General features: G+C 34.9%; 1 long non-coding RNA gene across 2 annotated transcripts in view; it reads left to right on the top strand.

Moving 5' to 3' along the window:
- The first annotated feature begins 577 nt into the window (after window positions 1–577).
- Window positions 578–19,408, top strand: part of LOC107848620 — a 34,851-nt gene continuing 16,020 nt past the window's right edge. For both annotated transcript variants that reach the window (XR_007046947.1, XR_007046948.1), the window contains exon 1: window positions 578–860. This is a non-coding gene — a long non-coding RNA (uncharacterized LOC107848620). The remainder of the gene's footprint in view (window positions 861–19,408) is intronic.

The following is a 19,408-nucleotide window of genomic DNA, read 5'->3' as shown; positions in this document are numbered from 1 at the left end:
TAATATCTTTTACACATTATTCTTATATCAAACAGATATTGACGTGTCATATTTGTGATTTTAAAATATACACATTATTTTATTACTCTTTATTGTCATTTTTATAATTTATTAATTTAAATATAATATTTTATATAATTTTTTTGATATTTATTAAGTTATTCATAACTATGTGCACTCACATTTTGCAAATATATTGTCTATTATTATTATTATTATTATTATTATTATTATCGATAATTTTATATAATAATTTTACATAACATTATTTTTTACATGCTTAGTTTATTTTAATATCAATGTCTTATTATTTTTCTCGTCATTATCGCATTTATTATAATAGCAGTCGGCCTCATTTAACTTTTCCTGCATATTTAATTTTTAGTCAATGTTATATCGAATTGATGACAATTATAGCCAAAATGATATCAATTTTGAGCTTAGATTGAAGGTCAATATTTTAACCCCTTTTACATAATTTTAATTTCGGTCATTGATCAAAACTGATCAAACGGATGAGATCAAGTTCACCATATCTTTCATTTTATAAACCAAAACAAAACCCTAATCTCGCATTTTCTTCTCTAATAGCCGCACAAATTCTCATTTCTTCTCTCTACCTTCTCTCTCTCTAAATGGAACTATCCCCCACTGAAATAGGCCTCCATTGCTGCCGTCGGTGGATGGCAGTAGCCACCATTTCTACCTCAGTCTCGAACCAACAACATCGTCTTACTTCTAATTCTCATAAATTCTGTCAACGTGCTCTTCCCTACCCACCATGTCATCCGCTGCCTCCTGGCTAAACCTTTGCTAAAAATCTTCATAATTTTTGACATATTCTTATGAATACGTCCCAGGTTTGACTCCTTGAATTAATTTCTTGCTCAATTTATTATAATTTTCTACCTCTTCTTTTTGATTCCTTTAGTTGAGTTTTGAAATTGTCTAATTTCTTACAATTTGAGTTTGTTAACTAGCTTGTATTATCATATATCAAAAGCCATAATTTATACAAACTGTGATTGGAACTAATTTTGCATGACGGTTGCTGATGTGCTCATGATTTGCCAAATATATTCATAGCTACCGTTTTGTCATAGTTTTGGATATGTTGGTGCTGGTTTTTTGTTATTGTTAATTAGTTGTCTAACGTGATAAGTCTATATGGTCCTTAGCTTATTTTTGGCAGTTATTTGCTTCGATTTTATTGCTACGTGAATGTGAACTTCTCTACTGCTAATTTGAATTTAATACAATGAATAAGATTTTCTATAACTGATCCTCATCTTTTGATGAAGAGAAATTTTTGTTGATTAGATATTCTTTTTCCTTTTTAGTTTTGACTGATTTTACATTTGACATAAAGATGATTGTAATTGATTTTCACATTTAAGGAAAGATTGTGTTAAATTGATAGTCTCCTCTTCCTTTTTATTCTGACCGAATTAACTTCTTGAGTGACATAATAGTTGTTGTAATTAGCTTTCATGTTGAAAAGAAATTTCGATTAATTGATATCTTCTTTTCCTTTTATCTTCTTTGACTGAATTTTATATATATGTGATTTTTATATTTATGGGAAAATTTATATTGATTGAGTATGACAAATATTTATCTTCCTTTTTTTCTATGATTCATTTATTATATAAACACCATCTGTCTCCTATATTAAGACATCTCTTAGCATGCTCTCCTGCTCCCTATACCGAAAACTTACAACTAACAACTTGCACTCTCACACGAAAGCTTTAAGCAAAGAAACAATTTTACTTTAGTACTTTTTTGTGCTTACTTTCGGAGCATTGGTATTGACTTTTCTGCTGCCATTCGTACTTGGATCCCGGGCTTATTAGTTTTCTTTTTATTATTGCTTGATATCATCAGCCGTTAAGTCAAAATAATTATTATATGCTTGTCTACTATGTCTTGGTTTCTTTATTTAAGACAATGTGTTGGTATATTTGAGTATCCCTTCTGCGCTTGCCCCGCTCTTTTGCTAATATTTAACAGGTATTAAGTGGTTTTTTGAGATTGGAAGAGTCGCTGGGAACTTTGGAGGGGTTGTTTGTTTCATTCTTAGTTTAAGTTTCATAGCTTTGATTGTTCGTTGGTCGGTATTGTATAAACTCTGATGTAAATAACAAAATTAGGAGACTGCTCAGGAGGCGGTGATTTATGTGCTCTATGAATCACGTAGGCAAACATAACTTAGGTTTATGTGACTTATGTGCTACATGAATCACTTAGGTAAATCCTTAATTAAGATTAATAACAAAATTATTGTGTCACCTAGAAATCTTACTTTAGGAGTCTAATTAACATTCCGACGTACTAAGTTAAATGCAATCATGTTAATAACATAAAAAAATACTTTTCAACATTTGTGTACTTTCCTAAACATTTCACTAATTTCTAGCATATTAAAACAATTTCCGGCAATTAAACCTTATTTTTAATCTACTTAAACAAACTCCAGCAATTAAATCCTGTTTTCCAATCTATTTAAATAATTTTTAGTAATTAAATTCTTTTTTTAAATAATTTTTAGTAATTAAATTCTGTTTTGAACGAATTCCACTAATTAAATTCTGTTTTCCAGTCTATTTAAATAATTTTCAGCAATTAAATCCTACTTTTTCAGTTTATTTAAATAATTACAAGCAATTCAACTATTCAAATAATTTCCAGCAATGTAAAATTGAATCTTTCACATTAATAATAATATTTCACACTTTTACTAATTTATAACACACTTTGCATGATTAATTAACAAGGATCACTATCCAACATATTTATTTTGACATACTTTGTTTTAAAGACTTCACAACATTATTTTAAAATGGTTTGACAATTACTTTTCATCGATAATCAATTACTTTCCACTTAGACATCATGCTATAAGTTAACTACATCAAAATAAATAATTGCTTGTCTTGCATGCTAATCACATTAACCATTCTTTAATAACCAAGAGGCTAACTTGGGACTCTCATATGCTACGTGATGTCCTATTTGTTTTGCTCTTTAAGTCCTACTAGGAAACATAGTTTTGTTTGTCTAGACCACAAATTCAAATTAGCAAAGACCAATGCATCTTGGGCGATCGGTGGGACGATAGGCATTTCTAGAGGCGTTAGTTTTATCCTTTTTTAGTGCACCTTTAGGTTAACAACTAGCCTAGATAGGGTGGCTCGGGTAGTCATTCGGAAGTGATGATCAGCAACATATATTACATGACTTATGACATTGTCACTTGTCTAAGAATCTAGCCAATGGATCGGATAATGATTAAACAAGTTGGGGTTCTGATCCAAATGAGACCAAAATCGTTCTTTGTTTGATTTGGCAAATTCTTTCATTTTTTTATATTTACTTTACATGCTTATTTGCTTAGGGTATTTTATGTTTTTAAATTAATAAATATTACTGTTATAAATTACTTTACCTTCTCTTTCCTTGGTTCTCTACTTTACCTTATTTATCTTATTTTTATCTCCACCTAGTTAAATAATTAGAAATATATAAATGACGTTTGTTTATCTATTACTTATCACTTAGTTAATATTGAGTTAATAATAAATAAGTGAGCTTTATTTAATCACATAGAATTCCCATGTAAAATATGAATTCGGACGAGAACCACCTTTGTGGACCTTGAAAGGTGCCAACACCTTTTTTTTGAGGTAATTTTAGCCCTTACCCAAATTTCTGGTGAACTAAGACAAAACAACAAAATAGGTTCATAGTTAGCCTAGACCGGTGCCCTAACACCCCTTAATACATTAGGTGGTGACTCTTCACATTTTCTCAAACAACCTCAAAAAGAGTAGTCACATCGAATCCCGCTTTTCCTGACAAAAAATGGGGTGCGACAGAATGGCGACTCCACTGGAGATCTTGAGTTCTAATCATTATGAGTTTGTATTTTATGTGGGATTCTATTGCTTGTCTGAATTTTTTTTTATTGTGATTTTTCATGATTATTGTTTGTTTTGACATCTTGATTTATTTTTCCACATGTAAGCCCTTCTTCTTTCCCTTTTATGTGTTTTTCATATTTCTCCATGCCTATCTCGTTCCTCTCTCTCCCCTTTTGTTGCCTATATGTTATCATGTCTATCTACTTGTATATTGTCAAGCATGTTATTTTTGCTATGTACTATGTGTTATTGCTTTATATAACTGGCATTCTGTTCATAGTTTCCTCTACTTGAAACTTTCTTTAATTTTATTTTTATGAATGGTTGCATGGATATATGGACGTTCTTTCCTAAAACAGCCTTAAAGAAATGCCTTGTGGATCGATTGATCAGTGGTGCGTCAACAGTCATAAGTTTTCCCACTCTCGATTTGTCCACTTGAGGGAACCATGTCATAAACCCACTCTTGTCTGTTAGGTCTTGGCTACATATTTATTTTACTAAGGAATGTGCATCCCATTCAACCTAGGATGCCTTGGCACCCTTGATGCGTCGAATGTTAGTCTCATTCAAAGTTCAAAGGGGTTCTCGACCCCGAAAGGATGCTTAATACTATTTGCTACGTCTTGCATTTTTATGCATGTTTTGATTTTACCTATCTTATTATTTTCGTTCTTGTCTTAGCTACTCGTTACTTTTGGTGTTCCTCACTTTAGAACTCATTACGCTTAAAATTCTTGTCATGTTAGAACCCTACAATACATTCTTAGTGCCTATTCAAAACTTCCCATCAATTCATCCTCCTAACTCATCCATCAGTATATTAATCATCCTTAGGCTCAACTCTTGCTTTGATAAAGGGTTTTAGTCTCATTCATAATCTTTTAGTACAACTTAACATTTTAGGATATCCTTTTCCTAATGGTTCCAACATTTACATAGTTTGTTCCCGTCATAATCCTTTTGATGTTGTATACTCATGTCGTACTCTAACTTTCACAGCTACGAAGTTACATAGATCTCTCATAACTTATATGCACTCTAAATGAGCATAACTTATTAAAATATTCATTCTAGACTCCCATGCGTACTCTTTGTTCCTAATTATAAATCATTTCTTCTAAGGTTGACTAGAGTTGAACATCAGAAATAGTCAGTCAAGCAATGCTTATCAATCTTGTCAATAGCAACGCTGAGAATAAAAGCTTGGGGTTGCATAAAAAAAAAGTTATTTCGAGCATCAGAAGGATGGAAAGAAAAATTGAGAGAATTAGTGGAACAAAGAGATGAGATGGAAAAGATATTTTGAGTGATGCATGTTTCTGACTCTGAGGGTGTGGATTTCACCACATATCAACTGGAGGATGTGGGTATCAGTGGTATGACAAGTGGGAGAAGTCGAGAAATGAATATACTGAGATAACTATATGGGATGAATTCTTCTGTGCTTTCTTGATCGGTTCTTTACTTAGGAGTTAAGGGAGGAAAAAACTGAGGAGTTTGTGAATTTGAAGCAAGGCAAAATAATTGTGAAAGAGTATGCCTTGAATTTTCATCAAATGTCTCGCTATGCTCAGAAGGTTGTGTCTTCTATGAGGTCTAAGATGAGAAAGTTTGCTTTGGGTTTGTCTTGGGACTTGGTGTTGGAGTGCAAGGCCGACTTGATGAATAATGTCATAGATATCTCTAGGCTTATGGTTTATATTCAGTAGGTTGAAGATGAAAAGAAGAAACAAGCTGATAACGCCCAAGATACACCTTCTATCTAAAGATAATATGATCGTTGTCAAATATAGTAATCCAACAAATGTTGGGGTCTAATCCCAAGGGAATACGTGGAATTGTGGCTCTTAAATGATATAATCATCGGCAAAAGTGGAAAAGTAAATAGAGGGATTGTAGTGGCAATATCAAACAAGTAACAAATATGAACTCTAGTTGTATTCAGTCGTAGATGAACACTAGGATTGTGTTCCCTGTGGCTTCTCAACCTAGTAGACTTATCTTTTTTATTGAACCAATTTGATACCTTGCATGCAGAATCTGATAAGTTAAGTACCATCAACTATCTTTTGGACTAGTTGATAGATTTCACCCTTTACCTTTTGAGTCTTAAGATGTCGCGTTACTAACCTTTATCCTGGATCCCCGTTAACAATTACCTATTGGGTCTCTAGTTATTAGATGATAGTTAATGATCTTACTTATATAATATGTATTAGCAAGGATCGACCATCAATCTTCAAATTACTGTTGTAATTATCTTTTCCTAATCACTACTCCACTTTTGGAGTAAGTAGCAATAATCTAGGCGGGATCCTAACATTTGCAACGGCAAGACATATATTAAACTAAAGGTAATACAATACATGCCTGGGTATTGGTTCAAAACAACATAGCAGTTTACCTACTTCATCAATCCGCCTGAGTTTCCACAATACAAGCTAAGGATTTTAGCCACTCATGCTTGTGAAATAATCAACAATATTCATAATTGAAAGTATTAGATGAAATCACAATAATCACAAATAAAAACCAAAAACTTCAACTGAATTAACAACCAAAATTAATTCAAAATAATTTAAAGATCAAATTTGGATCTTAGACCCATGAGTTGGTACCTGCTGTGAGCACTGAACAATGTAACAATAGTACACGTGTTCAGAAAATAGTCTACTGAATGTAATATTAATCTCAATACTGAAAAAGTGGTTCAACCATAAGTCTAAAATATCTAATGAAGTACTAAAATCTAACTATCAATTTAAAGCAACTGATAATACTGAAAAGACTGATAAACTAAATAAGTGTCTAACTAACTTTCTCCTTGTCTGATTGTCTAAAAAGCCTCTAACTGACTGACTGAGAAGTTGATGGAACAAGCCCCCAACTAACTCCGACTGACTGAAAATATGGAACTACTGAAATAACTAAAATAATAATTCCTACCCTCAATGGATGAGAACTCACCACCATTGTTGCTGGGTACGCTGAACTATCTAAGTACGGTCAGGAAACTGAGCGGCCAAACCTATGATATAAGACATCATAATGCAAAGAAGAGTATGCGGTAAATAATTTTAATGTACTAGTATATGAAATGAGGTCTGGCTGAAATGCATGGGGTAATGTGCACATGAGATAAGGACTAACTGAACAATATAAAATAACTAAGCATGAATGCATAAAAACTGTAATACCTAAGAATGCAAGACCAAGCATATACATATTTTTGAAATAATCTATTATCTGAAAGACTAAAATCTGTATAATTGAATAACTATAAATTTGTATGCTAGGGTCAAGTAAAAATGAACTGAATATACATTGAATACTATACTGAGACTGTGGAAGGTATGATGAAACCGACATGCCCCAATCTGATCTAATTGGGGTCCAACCTGTATCCCCAATTGGAAGGGTGTTAGTACTGTGCCACAGGTACTAACAATGGCAGTGTGGATCCACTAATCTGAAGTCCCGAAGGACTAGGTAGTTATTCCAAAAATGGCAGGTGACCCCTAAGAGAGTGTCATTCCTAAATTGGAGGGTAACATCTCATAGTCCTACGTTGACTACATAGTTCTGGAACTTAGGGACTGCTACTAGGGACCCAATTTTAACTTGTGGGTGAGCCCCCATCCCTAGGTTCACTCAGTGCTAAATCCTACTCCCAACAGATCTGACACTGGTACTGAACTAAACTAAGTTTAACTGAGTATCATTTTTATAATGCTCATTATGATCATAATAACTAAGTAAATAGGAATATTCATGGTTTATCTGCATCATGCTTGAAAATCTTAAAATAATGTAAAACACGTAGGTATTAGGTATTAATAACCCACCAGCACTAAATGATCGTTAATACATGACATTTAAACTTAAACTGTGATATTAAATAATGGTTCAACTAAAACACATGGGCATTTCATCAAACATGTAAAAAACATGGACTTGTACATGGGAGTATTTTAAACTTGAGAATTCAACAACTTGAAGTTCACTTGACTAAAACATGGAAACTGAAATTCATTGCATGATGAATTCAAAATATTGCATGGGATAATACATGGACTGAATTACATTTAAATTACCATGGAAACATGAATTAAACCCATCTAAAGAAATACAAAATACAATAATGATAGAAAAATTCAATATTTAATCGAAAAGAGGATTTTCGGGCTCCATGGGTTAAAGGAACCCATGGATGAACACCCCACATACCTTAAACCTTTAACTTAAAAGAGGAACACCAATCTTGATGCTTTCTTAAAGGTTCTTGAACTTATGAAACTTGAATTCTTGGGGAGAAAAGAATTAAATTTGTGTTCTTGGGGAAAGGGAATGGCTTTCTTGGGAGGAAAATTGGAGAAGAAGGGTAAAATTTTGCCCTAACTCATGCCCAAGTCATGTTATGAACGACTGGGTTGAGCGGTAAAGACCCAATTATCCCTCAGGCATTTAAATTCAAAATTGGATGTTACAGGCTTACCGTGATGTAATCTAACCCCGGTAGTGCATTCCCTCACCGCGAGATGGTCTTCCTTTCATCGGGACTAATGCTGCATCATGGTCTTATCGCAGTAATCTTCTGGTTTCGTAATCTAAACATGACCCAAACCCCATTCGAAAAATTTGAAACTTCTCTGAGATATGCTCGTTATATCCCTGAACATTAATGAACTTAAAAACCAATATCTCGGGGTCAGGAAGGCAAAAATAAAAATCCTCAAAGTTTAGAGGCCTTAAGAATGACTAAGTCCCCAACATTTAGTGAAATTTTTAGGCCTTAATCCCTTATTTCATGCAACTTAAAGATGAACTGAGCTAAGAATAGTATGGGGTATTACAATATTTCCCTCTTGGAAACATTCGTCCTCGAATGAGACTAGTTAAACTAAGAGTACTGTACTAAGAAAACTGAGATCACATACTGAACATGCATGACTGGGAATATGAATACATAACTGAGTTTGAAACATGATACATGAACTAAACTGATTTCGTGAATGCATGAAATAGCATGAGAATGATTATATAGCTTTAAATGAGAATGGGAAAGAGTCAATCTAAGAAAAACGGTTACCTCAAACTGAGTCTGAGTTTGCAGAGAAAGATGACGGTACTTGGTATGTATATCTACTTCTGTTTCCCAAGTAGCTCCCTTAACAGACTTATTCTGCCATAGAACTTTAACAAAGGGAAATTCTTTGTTCCTCAACCTACTAATCTGATGGCCAAGGATCTCAACTGAGACTTCTTTAAAAGAAAGGCTATCCTAAACACTTATACTTTCTAAAGGAGTAACAACAGCTAAATCACCAAAACATTTCTTTAACAAAGAAACATAAAACACCGGATGGACTGATGCCAAATCTGCAGCAACTCTAGCTCATAAGCTACCTTCCCAAAACGGTTCAAGATTCTATAAGGGCCACATAAAGGGAACTGAGCTTTCCCTTCTTGCTAAATCTCTTCACTTCCTTCACAGGTGAGATTTTCAAATACACTAAGTCACCAACATAAAACTCAAGGTCTCTCCTCCTCATATCTACATAAGACTTCTGGCGACTTTGGGCTATTTTCATCCTCTCTCGAATCAACTGAACTTTCTCCATCACCTTAAATACTGAATTCGGCCCTATCAAAGTAGTCTCACCTTCTTTAAACCAACCAATAGGAGACCTACATCTCCTCCTATAGAGAGCCTCAAATAGAGCCATCTAAATACTGGAGTGGTAGCTGTTATTGTAGGCAAACTCAATCAAAGGTAAGTGGTCATCCCATCTTCCTTTAAAATCAATAATACATGATCTCACCATTTCCTCTAAAGCCTGAATAGTTCTTTTTGCCTGACCATCTGTCTGAGGATGAAAAGTTGTATTAAGATGAACTTGGGTACCAAGACCATTCTAAAAATCCTTTCGAAAGTGAGAGGTAAACTGAGTACCTCTATCCGAAATGATACACAACGGAATTCCATGCAATTTAACCAACTCTAAATATAAAGCTTGGCATAATCCTCAGCTGAGTATGAAGTATTAACTAGTAAAAAATGATCTGATTTGGTCATTTTATCTACAATGACCCATATTGAATCATGTTGACAATGCATATGAGGTAATCCTATCGCAGAGTCCATGTTCACCACTTCCTACTTCCAAGTGGGGATACTAAACTCCTGCAATGTACCACTAGGGCTCTGGTTCTTAATTTTAACCTGCAGAAAATTTGAACACTTAGCCAAAAACTCTGATATACCCTTCTTCATACCATTCCACCAATAGATATCTTACAAGTCACGGTACATCTTAGTGGCTCCTGGATGAATGGAATATAGCACACTATACACTTCAGCCAAAATCTGCTGCCTCAAACCATAAACACATGGAACATATGACCTACCCTGACAATGAAGCACACCATCTCCCCCTTATAAGAAAACCTCTACTTTCTAATCTGTAACTATTTCCTTCAACCTAACCAACTGGGATCCTTATCTTGCTTTTCTTTTACTTCGGTAACCAATGAAGATTTTGAACTATTCTGAACCCATATACTTCCCTCTGCTGAATCAACCAACCAAATACCTAATCTAGAAAGCTAGTGAACCTCCCTTGCTAACTTCTTCTTATCATTCTCAACATGAGCAAAACTACCCACAGACAATCTACTAAGGGCATCTGCCACTACATTGGCCTTGTTCGAATGATACCAAACACTCGTGTCATAATCTTTTAAGAACCCTAACTACCTTCTCTGACAAAGATTCAAGTCTTTCTTCGAGACCACATACTTTAAACTTTTGTGATCCATGAACACATCAATATGAACTCCATAAAGATAATGCCTCCAAATTTTCAAGGAAAAAACAATAGTTGCCAACTCAAGATCATGGGTTGGGTAATTCCTTTCATGGGGCTTAATCTATCTAGAGGAATATGCTATGACCTTACCTCTTTACATCAATACACAATAAAGAACAACCCTGGAAGCATCACAGTAAACTACAAACAAATTTTAACCATTTAGCAAAGTCAATACTAGGGATGAAGTGAGTTGAGTCTTTAACTCCTAAAAACTCTTCTTGTAAGAATATGACCACTAGAATTTGACTTTCTTCTGAGTCAATCGAAACATGAAGGATGAAATAAAAGAGAACCCTTCAACAAACTATCTGTAATAGCCAACCAAACCTAAGAAACACTTGATATTTGATGGAGATATGGGTCTGGGTCAGTTTCTCACCACTTTGGTCTTTGAGGGTCAACTCAAATAACATCACTGGAGACACTATGACCAAGGAAAGCTACTGCTCCTAGCCAAAACTCGCACTTACTAAACTTGGGGAATAATTGATGGGCTATAAGGGTCTGTAATACAATTCTTAGATGGTCTGCATGGTCATTTTTATGATGGGAATACATAAAAATACCATCAATAAGGACTGTGGCGAACATGTCCAAGTATTACTTGAACACTCTATTCATCAAGTCCATGAAAGCTGCAGGGGCATTCGTTAGTCCAAAAGGCAAAACTAGGAATTTGAAATGGCCATATCGAGTTCTGAAAGATATCTTCAAAATGTCATATTCCCTGACTCCAAGCTGATGATAGCCAGATCTGAGGTCTATCTTACAGAAATAATTGGCAACCTAAAATTGGTCGAACAAGTCATCAATTATGGGGAGTGGATACTTACTCTTGATTGTTACTTTATTCAACTGACGGTAATCAATACATATTCTGATAGAACTATCTTTCATACACACAAATAAGACTGAAGTACCCTATGGGGAAATACTGGGCATGATTAATCCCTTATCTAAGAGATCTTTCAACTATTCTTTCACTTCTCTAAGCTCATCAAGAGCCATTATATAAGGAATAATAGAGATAGGTTGGGTATCTAGAAGGAGATCTATTCCAAAGTTAATTTCCCTTTTGGGATAAACTCCGAGAAGGTCTTCAAGGAACACATCGATAAATCTCCCTACTACTAAAACTGACTCAAGACTTGGAGTCTCAGAACTAGAGTCATTGAATTGGACAAGATGGTACATGAAACCTTTAGATATAATTTTTTTTGCCCTTGGGTAAGAAACAATCTGACCGCTAAGCACTGAAGTACTACCCCTCTATTCAATGATTGGTTCATTGGGAAACCAAAACTGAAAGACTCTATTTCTATGATCAACTGAGGCATAACATAAGTGGAGCTAATACATTTCGAGAATGACATCAAAATCAGTCATCTCTAACTCCACAAGATCAATTGAGGTAAATTTTCGAGATACTGTAGTCAGGCAATTTCTATATACCCATCTGGCTATGATAGATTTACCCACTGGGGTAGATACTAAGATAAGTTTTGCTAAAGATTTGGGACTGACACCAAAATCCACTAATATATAGGGGGTTACAAAAAAAGTGAAGCTCCGGGGAATAAGAAAACATAAACATGAATATAAAAGACCTGTAACATACCCATAACTACATTGGGAGAACTTTCCTGATTATAACGGGTCTGAAGTGCATATAACCTATTCTGGTGTGGCCCACTCATTTCATTGGATATGGCACCTACTGATTCGAGCGACCTACTGGAGCTAATGACAGATAAGACTGGCCCTGTTGGGGCAAATTCTTTCCCCTCTGAGAAACTACTGGACACTCCCTGACCTTGTGGCCTGGCTTGACATATCTAAAACACACATCGCTACCATCCTTGCACACACCCTAGTGATTTCTACTATATTTTCAGCAAAGCAGATTAGTGCGACCACTGTTCACACTACCCTAGGACTTAGAGCTTGGCGCCTTATCTTGACTGTCTTGCCTGAACTTAGGCACTAGAGCACTACTGAATATGGAGCTGGGGCTAAGAACTTATGATAGAACTAAGAACGGTTACCACTTTTCGACTTTGGCTGAGAAAAGTTTAAACTACCTATTCTAGCCCTCTTATTCTCTCTATCTTTCTCCTTAAGCTTCTCTTACTCAATCTACTTGATAAGTCTATCTCCTTAGTTAACATGGCAGTCCTGCACTTCTTAACCTTACTATCAGCTACACCAGACATGAACTTACTCATTCTAGACCTATTGTCTATAACCACATTAAGAGCATACCTTGCCAACTGAATATAAGTGAGTACTCCTTCAGGATCATATTACCTTGTTTCAAATTGATGAAATCCTGCACCTTAGCTTCACTCAAATCTAATGGAAAGAATTTGAATAAGAAAGTTGTGGAAAACTCCTCCCACTCAACAGGCCCTGTATCAAGACCACCGTCTTCCTTCCACTGCTTAAACCTAGTCTGGGATACATCCTACAATTGATATACTGCCAACTCTGTACTCTCACTTAAGGTGATACCCATGATATTAGACACCTTCTGAACCATATCAAAAAATTCCTGCAGATCCTTTACAGACTTAGATCCTAAAAATGAAGGTGGATTTATTCAGATGAAATCTCAAATCCTAGATGCAGCTATATTTTCCACTGGGTTGGCTGAGGCAACGGCTTGCTGGTTGTTTTAAGTTGCTACTGAATGAGATAAGGTAGTGAGATCATCTCTAAACTCGGCGTGAGATACATGCTTATTCAGGGGATCTTCCTGAACAGGCAGAGGTACGGGCTCATCCCCATCCCTTCTTCAGTTCTTTCTTTTAGGAGGCATATTCTCTAAATGGAATGAAGGATGAGTTGAAAAGAGAGTTTAAATAGAGATCATTCTCAACTACACAACATGAATAAGAAGGGAAACTTTTCCTAAAATATTGCGTAGCCTCTTGTCCATAAGTGTGGCGCGCTTCACACCCATGCACAAAACTCTACCTAACGCGGCTTTCAAACACTCTAGGACACTATAAAACCTTAGGATCTGATACCAAGTTTTGTCACGACCTGATGCTACCCCTAGTCATGACAATGATTCTTACGGTCATAAGTGACCACTAGCTAACCCATGAGCTGGTACCTACTGTGAGCACTAAGCAATGTAATAATAGTACATATGTCCAAAAAATAGTTTGTTGAATGTAATACTAATCTGAATACTGAAAATATTGTTCAACCACAAGTCTATAACATCTGATGAAGTACTAAATGTAACTATCAATTTAAAATAACTAATAATACAGAAAAGATTAATAAACTACACAAGTGTCTAACTGGCTGTCTGTTTGTCTGATTATCTAAAAAGCCTCTAACTGACTGATTGAGGAGTTGATGGGATAATCCCCTAACTAACTCTGACTGAATGAAAATATGAAACTACTGAAATAACTGAAATGATAATTCTTTCCCTTGATGGATAAGGACTCAGCACTACTGCTGCTGCATACGCTGTACTGTCTAAGTGCAGTTAGGAAATTGAGCATCTGAATAAATGATATAAGACATCATAGTATAAAGAAGAGTATGCAATCAATACTTTGAATATACTAGTATATGAGATAAGGTCTTGTTGAAATGCTTTGGATGCTGTGCACATGAGATAAGGACTAACTGAACAACATGAAATAACTAAGCATGAATGCATGAAAACTATAATATCTGAGAATGCAAAACCAAGAATATACATATTTCTGAAATAATCTATAATCTGAAAGACTGAAATCTATATAATTGAATAACTATAAATTTGTATACTTTGGTCTAACAAACTTGAACTGAATATACACTGAATAGTCTACTAAGACTATGAAAGGTATTATATACCTGACATGCCCTAATCTGAGCTAATTGGGGTCCAACCTATAACCCCAATTTGACGGGTGTTAGTACCATGCCATGAGTACTAACACTAATAGTTTGGATCCACTAATTTGAAGTCCTAAAGGACTAGAGAGTCAGTCCTAAACTGGCAGTGACTCTTAAGAGAGTGTCTGTCCTAAACTGGCAGGTAACATCTTATAGTCCTATGCTGGCTACGTAGTTCTAGAACTTAGGGACTACTACTAGAGACCAAATTTTAACTGATGGGTGAGCCCCCATCCCTAAGTCCGTTAAGTGCTAAATCCTACTCCCAACAGATCTGACACTGGTACTGAACTAAACTAAGTTTAACTGAGTATTATTTTTATAATGCTTATTCTGATCATAATAACTAAGTAAATAGGAATATTCATGGTTTATCTATATCATACTTGAAAATCTTAAAATAATGTAAAACACGTAGGTATTAGGTATTAATAACCCACCAGCACAGAATGATCTTTAATATATGACATTTAAAGTTAAATTGTGATATTAAATAATGGTTTAACTAAAAAACATGGGCATTTCATCAAACATGTAAAAAGCATGGACTTGTACATAGGATTATTTTAAACATGAGAATTCAACAACTTAAAGTTCACTTGGCTAAAACATGGAAACTAAAATTCATTGCATGATGAATTCAAAATATTGCATGGGATCATACATGGAATGAATTGCATTTAAATTACCATGAAAACATGAATTAAACCCATATTAAGTAATACAAAATACAATAAAGATAGAAAAATTCAATCTTTAATTGAAAAGAGGGTTTTTGGGCTCCATGGGTTAAAAAAACCCATGAATAAACACCCCACATACCTTAAACCTTTAACTTAAAAGAGAAACACCAATCTTGATGCTTTCTTGAAGGTTCTTAAACTTGGGGAACTTGAATTCTTAATTTCTTGGGGAGAAAAGAATTGAATTTGTGTTATTGGGGAAAGAGAGTAGTTTTCTTGGGAGGAAAATTGGGGAAGAATGGCAAAATTATGCCCTAACCGATGCCCAAGTCGTGTTATGAATGATTGGGTTGAGGGGAAAAGACTCGATTGCCCCTTAAAGTTAGAGTATTAAAAATGAATAAGTCCTCATCACTTAGTGAAATTTTTAGGCCTTAGGCCCCTTATGCATGCAATTGAAAGCTAAAATGAGCTAAGAATAGTACGAAGTATTACACAGAATTAGAATATTTGTTTGTGAGTATAAAAAGTGTCCCACCTCTATTAAAAAATATATAAAGGGTGTTTATAGTACATGAGGAAACCCTAAAAATCAAAAGCCAAGTGAAAAAAAGAAAAATGGAGTCGGTAGCCACTTACTTTGGCCACATACGGCCTGTATGTACTTCATATGATCCATAAGAAGACCCAAGTAACTACCAAAAAGTTTTCCTGCAACTTTTCACTCTCTAGATCTTGACGTCTAGTACTTACTTTAGCCACATACGGTTCACAAGTACAATATACGGTTTACAAATGGACCCAGGTAAGTGACAGAGTCTTCAAATTCCTGCAATCAAGTCTATGGACTTCAATTTCTGGTACATGCTTTTTTCACATACGCCTGATAAGTGCTACATATGCCAAAAATTGCTCAAGTAAGTAGCCAAAACTCCATTTTTTATGTTTTTCTTAAACTTCACATACAAAACCTAATTTCCTTCAAAACATACCCAAAACACATCATATCTAACAAAACACCCTAAGAATCATGCATATTTTCATAGTTTTAAGAGTCAAAAGTGCTATGAATTCATAGCACATCAACACCCTTAACTTAGAATACTGCATGCCCTCAGACAACAAAACAAAAATAAGGACAAAACACAATGCTTAACTAGGAGAATCTACATATACAAGGAAGTCAATAATCATCTTACGTTTAAATTCATTATCCCCTCCTATACAACAAGTGAAAACCAACTGCGTGTATATATGAAGAACAAGAGTATGACAGAAAGGAATCAAGTTATGGAAAATAAATTAGTAACAGAAAACCATACATATATATAAGTCATACTTACCCAAACAAGTATGAAACTTAGCAATACAGTCCATATTAAAAGAAGTCCCACTCACTGTTATATGAAATCAAGCATGTCAATTCCGAGACAATCAAGAGACTCACACTCAGAATGAAGGTCCAATAAATTCATGTCAAATACCATAGGCTTGCCCTTATTTCTATGTCTAAGCTTTCAAACAGCCAAGTCAGGATCACTGTAGGAATTTTCTCGGCTTGTAATATAGTCTAGAGGGGCTTATATAGTACATATGGATGTCAAGTGACTAAGCCTCCTTAGCACTACACTAAATTTGGGGTCTCACTTATTAACCATTTTTCACTTTATTTTTTTGCCCTTATTTCTCCCTTGTTAATTTTAAGAACATCAAGTTGGGTGTGGTTTCTTTATTCTTTCTTTTTCAACGTTTTCACATTTTTCATATTTGTTTCTTTGTCTTTTGCTACCACAACCATCCCTACTTTCTTTTTCTCTTATTTTACCCTTCTTCATACCTACTTTACATCACATACTCCTATAATAGCCATTTTCAATGTAGGTGATTTACCTGAGTTGAGGTGCATAATGTACGAGGAGGACCAAGGTGAAAATAAGTTCATTATAACCCAAATGGGAAGGTGAAAGGTGAAAATAAAAATATAGGCTATAAGGCTCGAAATAGGAATCAAAGGGTACTATTTAACAATAGGAAGGTCATTTAGGATAAAAGTGGACTAAAATAAAAAATGGCTTCTAACTAACTATCCTACAACCTAGGCAAGACTAACCGGGCAAGTTCTAGATTTAACACATAAAGGGGAACTAAGTAGAATCTCACCGTCACACGGCCTAGGACTATATCACAAAGTTACAACACCTATCCGATTCATGTAATTATTATCTATGGTTATCATGTCCCTAATTCTAATGTCATAACAACAACCATAAAGGTTACATATATATACATCACACAGTTCAAAAACAAATTTTTTAAGGGGTCTCATTTGTCTCAAAAATACATCAAAACATAACAATTGCCCTAAATACTTAAAAATATCCTAATTATGCAAAAAGACTCACCACAAAACGAAATAAAACACATCATGAAATAAATTTAAACTGAGACATGCCAGTTCTACAACCAAACTACGGCTGACAAGAAAAGAAGCACAGCACTAAAAACCCACGATAGCTATTGTTTGCCCTACCCCTAACTAAATGACTGTGCACTGTCCCCAATGCACAAATATAAAGTAAAATAGAGGGATATGAGAACATACTTAGGATGCACTAAGCATTCTTGTACCTACTTAGGATGCACTAAGCATTTGTGTACCTTGGTTTGCCTCCCAAGTAGTCCCTAATCTACCATCGCGATATGACTCAATTTCCTTGGCTACTCAAATGAAGCAACCTGGGTTTGGAGCCTTAGAAAATTTCCTGAATTTATGGATTATGTACATCATACGACTTGTGGATACCAGTATTACAATGGGGTACGGTTGGTAAGCTCTTGGTCGTATACTAAACAGTGTTGGTTTGTGGGTTGGATTGGTTTTTGGAATAGGTATAACTTGGTGGGTACGAATTGTATGGTTGGTGATAAGTCGTACTGTAATACCCTAAACTTCCTTAAAGCCTATTTCTATCTCTATAAGATTAATGAATGAATTCCAAAGTGAGTAGTGGTTAAACCATATTGAATTTTCCTAATTTTGACTTTTTATTATGAGGGAAATTGAAATCTCTTTCCAACGATACCCATTTCATCAAAATTCGATGTCAGGATAGAAAGTTATGGCCGAATTATAAAAGGCAGTCAAAACCGCACAAGTGCCACGGAAAGAGGTCGACAGACCATCGAGCTACTGATGGACCATCTCCCAAACTATCGTAGAGGAGACAGTGAGACCTCGTTCTGGTTAAGCATGATGGTAAGGTTGACGGACCATCGAGCTAGCGATGGACCATTGCCCAATCCATTGCAGATGAGGCAGTGAACCCAGTTCTAGCCCAGATGTGACAGTAAGGACCGACGAACCATTGGGCCCTCGACGGACTATCGCACCCACCGTCGCATATCTCATTTAGTGATTTTTAGTCATTTTAGAAAGGGCTTTTTGGTCCTTTTCCGCCCTTTTTAACACCTATTTATATCAGATCAAGGCTTATAACATCATTATTTATCAATAACATCAAATTAGGGTTTTTCTCAAAATCAATTCCTAAGAACAAGATCAAAACCCTTCTTCAAAAAAACTCAAGAAACCAAGAATCTCTCCAAGAACCTTCAATAAAGAGTCTCCTAAGGTATGTTAGATGTTGATTCTTGGGTTTTTTTCACCCAAGAAGTCCAAGAATCATTTTCAAAATTACAAAGTTTATGTATTTATGAGATTTCATGATATATATGTATTGAAGTTCATGATTATATGTTGTTGAGTTTTAATTCATGATTTAGACTACAGGTATTGAGAATTGATTCTAGCATATGATTAATTATGTGGTGTTCATGATAAACCCTATTCAAGTTGCACGTTGGTTGATGAAATCATGATACTTAGGTGTAGTATTTGTTGTATAACCAAAGCATGCTCCCATATATTTGATAAAAAGCTCGTGTGACAAGAAATTTCCAAATTATGTATAAATTCATGTATGCCAAGTGTTTATTGAATTGCCTTAGTGAGTGAATTATGATA

The sequence above is a fragment of the Capsicum annuum genome, chromosome 11, assembly GCF_002878395.1.
Source record: "Capsicum annuum cultivar UCD-10X-F1 chromosome 11, UCD10Xv1.1, whole genome shotgun sequence".
Lineage (NCBI taxonomy): Eukaryota > Viridiplantae > Streptophyta > Magnoliopsida > Solanales > Solanaceae > Capsicum > Capsicum annuum.
This window is presented reverse-complemented; position numbering and strand designations above follow the sequence as displayed.